At 35.0% G+C, this 9,431-nt stretch overlaps 1 long non-coding RNA gene across 3 annotated transcripts; it reads right to left on the bottom strand.

The window, feature by feature from the left end:
• Positions 1-1,703: 1,703 nt before the first annotated feature.
• On the bottom strand, positions 1,704-8,869 carry LOC115292105. 3 transcript variants are annotated; one of them, XR_003908807.1, is made up of 3 exons: positions 8,821-8,869; positions 7,790-8,040; positions 1,704-1,874 (listed from the first exon to the last, which is right to left on the bottom strand). It is a non-coding gene; the product is annotated as an uncharacterized LOC115292105 (long non-coding RNA). The 3 variants fall into 3 exon arrangements; XR_003908805.1 differs by lacking the exon at positions 8,821-8,869 and adding an exon at positions 8,144-8,225; XR_003908806.1 differs by lacking the exons at positions 7,790-8,040; positions 8,821-8,869 and adding an exon at positions 6,007-6,379.
• Positions 8,870-9,431: the final 562 nt, after the last annotated feature.

Genomic DNA, 9,431 nt, shown 5'->3' with positions numbered 1-9,431 from the left:
GATATTTAGGAAGCAATAATGCATGCTTATTATACCTATAAATGCACTATTTCCAAAAGCATTCATTTAAATTTAGGTATTTGAATATATAACTTGTATTTATATACTTAAATTATCAGTATGATTCTAATATTTTCTTTCTTTTTTATGTTTATTTAAAAATATTTTTAAATGTTTATTTATTTGTGAGGGAGAGAGACAGAGAGACAGAGTGTGAGCAGGGGAAGGGCAGAGAGAGAGGGAGACACAGAATCTGAAGTAGACTCCAAGCTCTAAGCTGTCAGCCCAGAGCTGGATCCAGGATTTGAACTCACAAAGCATGAGATCATGACCTAAGCTGAAGTCAGATGCCTAACTGCCTAACCCACTGAGCCAATGAGGCACCCCAAAGTTTATTTATTTTTGAGAGACTGAGATCACGAGGCGGGCAGGGTCAGAGAGAGGGAGGGGGACAGAGGATCCAAAGCAGGCTCTGTGCTGACAGCAGAGAGCTCAATATGGGGCTTCAACTCAGAAACCCTGAGATCATGACCTGGGCTGAAGTCAGATGCTTAACCAACTGAACCACCCAGGCACCCCTGATTCTAACATTTTCATGAGTCATTTATTTGGTTTATTATAACAGAAATAGAAGTTTCTAGTTTTTGGAAGAAATTTTCAGATATTATAAATGAGTATAATGAGCTAATAAAGACAAAAAACTAATGAAACTATAGTCAACCAAGCTTTTGGTTATTTAATATTATAAATTGTATACTACCTGATATTAAGTGGTACAGAAATCTAAGTACATTTACCAGACATATTAGAAAGTGTATATTGTACTCATTCAGGGAATCTTGAATTATGTTAAAACTTACTTAAAACAAGCTGAGGCAAAAGTCTAAACGCATGCTAGTGGAGAAGTTACTAAGCTTTCTGTTCCAGCCGGTGGCGATCTGCCCATGTGTGCACAACCAAAAAATTGTATCCTGCTCCACAGCTTGCACATTTTAGAGAAATAGCTTCCTGGTCCCTTTGAGGAACAAGCAGCCTTGAGAGTATCAAGTACCTAATTCCAAACTCATTCCAACTCCATCCTCCAACCTGTATTTCTCTAAACACATACTCACCAGCAAACAATTGTCTAACTAAAACAGAGTTGTCATGTGTTTGGTCACCCTATCCATCTAGGGAACTGAGACATGTGTTTATGCAATTATATGCAGTACTGTGAATACTAGAATGTCCCTATGCAAGTCTCTCGCATTAATTTAATAGTAAAACAATACTCAAGTTAATTGCTTTCTATTGGGCCAGACTTGAATTACACACAGGGATATAAAAGGTTGCCCAGCAGATGTGATTCCAGGAGCCTGGGAAAAACCAGTTCCCCAGAAAGAGAGCGTTACAATTACAGATTCAACTACCTTCTCTGCTGTTTTAATGTTTGGGAAGTACATGCAGATCCAGATTCAACAATTAGATAATTAGATATTTCTGAGAGTAAGAAGCTGCTTTAAATTCTAAATACCATCAGCAGATGTCAGATTGCTTTTGGAGCATTGGTATAGGGAAGGAGACAGCACTGGGTACCTCTCAGGACACTGGGCACTATAGGAGGAAAGAAATGCAGAAAGAGCTTTTGGGAGATGATGTAAATTTAGGACTTGGACTAAGAATTATACAGAACTTCGCATAGTTCCAGAATTTTGAAACATATCGACAATTTGTCATATTTATTTTAGATCCCTTTTTAAATGGTAAACAGTAAAGTGGAGGTTTCTGTCTGTCCCTTTCTAGGGTTCTTGCTGCTGCTTCTCTTTGCAAGCAATTCCTGTGATGTAATTTTGTATCTGGTCCATACTCTTATCCTTCATTACATGCATACCTGTCTGAAACAAATGTAGAGTCATTGTCTTGTTTATCTTAAAAATTTACATAACTGGTTTCATATACAAATATTTTTCTACAACTTGCTTTTTTCACTCAACACATTTCTGAGCTGCATCCATTTTAACTGTCGCATAAAATCATTCGGTTGAATGCATTACAATGTGTTTGTCCACCCCCCTTCCATGGAGATTGTTTTCCCAGTTAGATTATTTTCAAACCTTCACCATTACAATGAATATTCCTGATCGTGGCTGCTTAGACTTTTGTGAGAAAGCCTCTCTAGGGAGTTGCTAGGTATTACTGTACGCCCATTGACCCCTGTTCTAGACACTGGGGAAGTTTCTCTTCTTGGCAATTGTAACTGTTTCCTGGAGGGATGCCAACTGAAACAGATACAAACATAACAATATTATATATCTTTTCAAATCAATGCTTACAAACTCTGCTCTTTTGAATCACCTCATGGAATTGCATTTTAAACAATATACCCTTTTTCCTTTTCACCTTTACAGTTTTTAAAATTTTCAATTTCTTCTTGAGGTCAAATTTAATAGTTTTCTCTTTTGCTAGGAAATCATCCTTTTCAAGAGGTTTATAAATTTAACTTTAAAAAAAACATTTATACATTTTTGAGAGACAGAGTGTGAGTGGGGTAGGGGTGGAGAGGCTCTGAGCTGTCTGCTCAGACCCAATGCTGTGCTCGAACTCACTGACCGTGAGATCGTGACCTGAGCTGAAGTTGGACGCTTAGCCCACGGAGCCACCCAGGCACCCCTAAGAGGTTTATAAATTTAAAGTCATAGAATTACATACGATATTTTCTGATAATTATTTTACTTTCCTTTGTCTATGGTTCCATTCTCATGTCTAAACTCATTTGTGTTTTCCTCTTTTGTTTTTCTCGATCAGCTTAATTAATAATCTTAATATTTCCAAAGAATCAGCTTTGGATTTGTATTTTCACTAAAAATTAATATTGGGACCCCTTTTATTAATTTTGTATTTTAATATTTTTTAATTTGTTATGCTTTTTATAATTTTTATAAAAATTAATTTTTAAATTTGTTTTTTATAATTTTAAATTTTTTTATAATTTTGTTTTCATCTGAATAATGTTTTTGTTGTGCCCCATTAGTTTTAGTATGTATTCAGTAAATAAATATTTATTAAACATTTACTGTGTACTCTGATTTAGGAACATATAAACATAAAATCTTGCTACAAAGGCTCTGATATTCTAGAAAATTTGCACAATACTTTGCTGTAAAGTGCATTTTTTTGTTGCTTTCTGTATAGTTAATTTTTTCACATTTATATCTTATTTGGTAACAAGTGCTCTTGAAGAGAAAGTGTTTCTTAATATCTGAGTACTTGAGGGTTTTCTCTTTCTTAATTTTTTTAATGTTTATTTCTTTATTTTGAGAGAGAGTGTGTGCGAGTACACGCATGTATGTATGAGCAAGGGAGAGGCAGAGAGAGAGGGAGAGAGAATCCTAAGCAGGCTGTGTGCGGTCAGTACAGAGCCCAACTTGGGGATCAATCTCACAAACCTGAGCCTAAATCAAGAGTTGAACATTTAATTGACTTAGCCACCCAGGCACCCCAAGGTTTTTATTAAAAACTTTGTTTCTAACTTAATTGGATTTTATTCTGACAACAGGGTTTTCTTTATAGCCAGTCAAATCATCAATTTGGCAAATATATGTTGCATATTTTGTGTTGACCAGATGTATCTCATTCTGACAAAAACCTATTATAGGCTTTTATTTTACTAGTACACATATCAAATTCTACTCCATTTTGAATGCTTTTGCTTTATATATTAATTACTTAATTCTTTTGTACATATTGATTTATACGTTTTGTATTTTCTTCCTAAAATGTAGCTTCTATTCTGGTATAGTATCTATTTGTATACTATTTATTGCTTTTAACTTTAAATTTCACCCTGTTGGTTCTATTCCTACTTCTTCTTTGCCTTTGCCTGGTATTTTTCTTTTCTTTTTTTACCTTGTTATTTTCAACCATTCTTTATAACCTAATTATAAATGTATCTTTTAAAGCAACAAATAGCCTGTTTATTTTCAATTGAGAAATACTTGACATACATCACTGTATAAGTTTAAGGGTGTATCACATATGGTTTTGTTTACATGTATTATGAAATGATTACCACAGTAAGTTTAGAGTTTAGTTAACATCCATGATCTCATGTAGATACAATAAGAAAAGAAAAACATTCTCCTAGTGTTGAGAGCATTAGGAGCTTCTCTCTCCATGGGTTTTTTTTGTTATTGATTTAACCCAGACGGATTAGTGATAGATTTCAATGTTTCACATTTAGTGTAATGCCTAATTTATTTGGCTTATTTCTTCTGCCTTTATTGTTAACCTTTTCTTCTCTTTTGCCTTTTTTTTTTTTTGCCAGATTGATAAGGTTGCAATATAATTTCCTTTGTTTCCTTCCTCAGTGTTATTATATGGATTATCTCTTTCTTTGTCCATATTTCCCTGTCTCGTTCAATTTATATCGTACTAAAAGTAATTTTTCTACATTGTAGGACTTTGATTTGAAAACAAGTTTTGATTTGTTAGTGTCAGGAGTTTATAAGACCCACACTACTATACTATTAGAGTATACTTCATGATAGTCTTCTTCACTCACTGTGAGTTGAGTTTCTTTGTGACTCTTAGATTGGCCCACTGCACTTTCCAGAGGGTACTTATTCTTGATTGTAGCTCTACCATGCCCAGGGCTAACTAAAGCCCAAGGGCCTTCTCTGCATTTCCTGTCACACAAATGCTGATACTATATGGATTTTAGTGGCTTTTGCCCCTTCCTTATTTGTGGGGAAGTCTTGTCATCTAGTTTTGTTACCATTGTTATACATGGCTCTTTGTTTTTGCTCTTTTAGTTTCTCTCTGTTTTTGTGAAATGTCTTAGGGGATTCATAAACCAAGCACTTGCTGCCAAAATCTTTCACAGTGCTGCCTCTGACTTGCTTTTTCAATAGAAAAATCTGACTTGGGTGTGAAGAGACAATGAGAGCAATATTAGGAATATTAGGAAGAAGAAGAGGAAGTTTTGCAATAACACTGACAAGAGAGGGTGATGGCATAGAATATAGTGGTTGTAGCAGAGGTTGTGAGAAGTTGTCAAATTTTGGAATCTCTTTTGGTGTTGTTCTTTTTGTTATTTTTAAGTAATTTTCTACATTTTCTCTGATACCCATTCTGTTTCATTGGAAATGTATTCTGTGATTCTTTTGGCTGATGACCTCCTTCAGATATGATTTTTCCTTGTTCACTCACTATGAGGTCTGGCTGTAGGGACATTTCAGACTGTGGGAGTTCCAGAGCTGGTGGGGATGTGGAGAAGGGGCTTCTGTTGTAGAGATAGGCAGGCTGTCAGTTGCCCATTGAGGCATCTGGCAAATCCTCTTTGATGAGTTTCTGTGCTCTCCAAACTTAACTCTGAGAAAAATTTTGTCCTCTCATTCATTCTTTATTGGTCTTTCCAGGGTCAGGAGCACTTTCCACATCCATAAAAGGCTGATGGCAAGTGCTTTGGGAACTCAAAGTGGCAAGCTCTTCCCAGTTCCTGTTGCTTTCCATTGTTTGTCCTTGACCTGATGCTTGGATAGGGTTCCACACTAGTTCCTGATGCCAGAATGAGTTCAAGTCTACAAACCTGTAGCAGGAGGCATTTGGCCAGGAAAAACAACTAGCATAAAGTTGAAGATGGATGGGAAGAGGGAGGGAACCCTCTTTAGGACTATGCTACAAGAATTTGCTCTTGAAAATGCTCTTTATATCCCAAATATCTTTAAAATTATCAGAACCTGGTTAATCTCATCTTAATATACATGTGGATTCCATGCCCCTATTGTAAATTGTCAAATATATTGATAAAACTATGAAGGTTATAAAAGAATACTTATACTTCAGGAAGAAAAAAATAGAACATTGTTTTTTATCTGAATTTTTCTTGAACTTTTTGCTTTATAAAATTGTTTGGAACCATAAAGAAACATATGACAGGGTTCTTGTTCTCTAGGTATTTACAGCTTATTTAAAGACATGGCACACATCAAATTTAAAAAAAAGGCAAAAGAAGAAAGTAAAAAGTACCTCATATAAGACAGTACAGTTCCATATGTGCTTTCTAGACAAGTGCTGTAGAAATTCAGAGGAAAGGCAGGCAGCTGGCAAAGTAAACTTATGTTTAAAACTTGGGATACTCTTCATATTTCATGATCATATGGTTAACAGTGGTTAAGCAAAGTTTTATTCTACAGACATCTATTCACAAAAACTATGTGCCAGATGCTGAGGATTCGATAGAGAAGGCAGTACTGATCCTCCTTGCCGGGAATTTATGATCTAGGAGACTCGACTCTGGAGGGCATCCATTCTGAATTGATTCTTTTTTCAAGCTTTGTGATAGATTTAGTTCATGAGCAACAACATACGTGTGGATATGGTTTGACCAGTCTATCGAATACAATGTTCCTCATGACTGGTGCTTCCAAGGAAATCAGTAGATGCAAACACCAGCGTTACCAGGGACTCTGCAGTTAAGATTTGCAAAGTTCCTATGAACATTATGACATAAAAACCTAAACTTCTCAGGGTTTGGCAGTACTGGGTGTAGAGATGGAACTTGCACTCATCCCTTTCTAATGCAGATCTTATTGGAGAGTGTGTGAAAAACGTAAAATAATACATTTTTACTGAAATGTATGATCCATGCTTCGCTGCACTGAAACATTTTGTTTAGATGCAGCCTCCATTATCTTTCAACTGAATTATTTTCTAAACTTATTTTAAGCAATTGATTTTTCAGTAATAATACATTAATCTTTGTGATGTCAAAATCATTAATAATCAGATCCTGCACATAGTGCTCTGAGCAATATATAATTTCATTATGTAGCTAAATGACATGCACACATTTTGGTTGTTCATAAGAAAAAATAAAGACAAATTTGTGTTTTTATTTTCTTTTTCAAAAGATAAATGAATTCTGTCTTTATTCTGTTTAAGAATTCATTCTTCCTTCAGATGTGAATAAGTATGACAAGAAAGGTCACTGAACTAATATTAGACACTATGGTATTAAATCCTAGAGAAAGGATTTAATACAAAAAAGAAATTATTTCATTTTTTAGTTTTAAGCATGAAAGCATAATACTGATGCTTCTAAGTAGATTAGCAAATCACAAAAATATTTTTCAGTAACCCATGGAGCTATTTTGAGGTCATTGACCGTGATCTATGAAAATTAAAAGCTGAAAAATTCAGGTATTATTTTCAGTGAAGTAAAAATCTATTCATTAATGTAGTGATTTGTCTTACTCATGGCTCATATTAAGGTATGGAATAAAATCTACAGAAACCCATGGAATTACTCAATGTCTGAATGGCTAATGAGTTTTTGCAAAATATTATAAATACTTTCAAAATGACAAAGCATTTAAAAATCCCTATATAATTCGAAATTATTCAGTGAATCCTTGACAGAGGGGCCTTATGTCACTGCAGATTCATGTCTTCAGTATAATATTAAGTATGTGCAAATCCAGAACACGAGAAATTTTTAAAAAATATGTCAAGAATTCAAAACTCTTTATTCTACAACTGTTTCACGGTTGCCATGGCTTTAAAAGAAGTATTAAAGTATTCAAAGTATTCCCTTCTCAGTGGTCTGTGGCTTTTCCCAGCCAGCATGGTTGCTGTAATGGAATCAGGGGCTCTCAGCGGCTATAGGAACTTCGTTACTCTTGCCGAAGCACAAAGCAAATGAAGGTCATGTCTGAATTTATTTACAGAATTCTGTCTGTGACAGATCAACTGTTGAATATTTACACACAGAAAATGTTAGCAACTAGGAAAAGATTTCTCTGGGGCTTACCTTGGAATTCATATTTTCTTTAATTTGCTCAATTTAAAAATCCCAATTATAATGCATCGATATTTGCTTCAGGAAGACTGCTCTGACGGCTGTCTTTCTTGGGCCTTACAGTATCCTACCCCTTGTGTCACTGGACGCACATCCATTACCACTGATCCATCAGAAAGCTCCTCAGGCAAGCAGCCATGTCACATCTGTCTTTGTCCTTTCACTGCCGGTCAGTGCCTGCATCGTAGTGAGGGAAAATGTGTCTGGGGAATAAATTAATCCCAGGTTTAAATTTAGGAGAGACAGCAAACTGGTGAGAAAGGTGAGTAAGATAATCTTTGGTGTAATTACAATGAATCAGCTTACTTGTATGTACCCATTGTCAGTCATTTGCATTTGCTCTTACAACTGTTCTCATTCCCTTTGTAGACCACGGTTTTTACCAAAGTTTCCTTAAAAACACAGAATGAACAAAGATCCCCAAGGGCCAGGAGCTTAGTCTGAAAGGACTGTGATAGTTATAATATTCTTATATTACATATTTTTAAATGTGAAATTTTTATTCGTTTATTTTATTATAAACTATACATACATGTGTAATATATATTATATGCAAGTATATCATCTCTTCATATTTATTTGATTATAAACATGATTTTTTTCTCTAAATCTTTAATTAAATTAGATAGTACAGGAATATTCAGTTTTATTTGCCCTCTGGATCTTAATATCCCTTGACTGAAAAATGTGGCACTAAGATATGTCTTCAAAAATAGGTCATTTCTGGAAACAAAGGCCACTTTTCAACTTTGAGCAGTTTGAGTGCTTCCCCACATGACACATCTAGGAGCTTGAATTTGTTCTGAAATATTAAAATGAAATTTAAATGATCATAAGTAAATTTAGATTTCTTGATTAATCGATCAGGATCAGAAATATTATCCTACTTGGAGAACACAAGTATTAAAAATATTACACAACAGAGGGGAAAACAAAGTATTCTTTCTATGGCCACTAATTAAAATGATTCCCTCATTCTTTACCTCGTTCATTTATCATATTACCAAGCATGTCAGGAACTTCTGACTCATTAGGAAAGATAGGCAAGAAAATGGCCTACACAGTGTAAAACAGAATGTGTATGATGTCACAGAGTTGAGAATTTTGGTGTCGGAGTGCAGGGAGAGATGAACATAGAGGTGTAGAATGGGAATGCCTTAGGGAGGAAGACGTGTACACAGGCAGCTAATTGGAATCCCAGGATTTGGAGTTTGGTGTAATAAAATCATCACCAATCTGTTAGTAGAAGTCCACCAAACGAGTTTATTAAAACAAATAAAGAATATGAGATTATAAAGCAATGTCTACCATGTGTGGGTCCTAATATTATGAAAATGAAATTATATGGAGCTTGAACAGCCCTGGACAGTAGTCCGAGATTTAGCTCCATGGGCTGCTTTTAAAGCTGAAGTGTATAATCCCACACCTCACATGTGTATATTTAAGATGAAGACCGTGGCTGAGAGAACTCAGAAACTGAGATCGTTATTGGCACCTTGAGAAAGTTACAATTTGAGAAAATTACAATTTGTAATGTTCCATCAAGATTTTGAAATAATTTAACAGCTTTTAATGATCTAATAGACACTGTTTC

Source organism: Suricata suricatta, chromosome 5, assembly GCF_006229205.1.
Source record: "Suricata suricatta isolate VVHF042 chromosome 5, meerkat_22Aug2017_6uvM2_HiC, whole genome shotgun sequence".
NCBI lineage: Eukaryota > Metazoa > Chordata > Mammalia > Carnivora > Herpestidae > Suricata > Suricata suricatta.
This window is presented reverse-complemented; position numbering and strand designations above follow the sequence as displayed.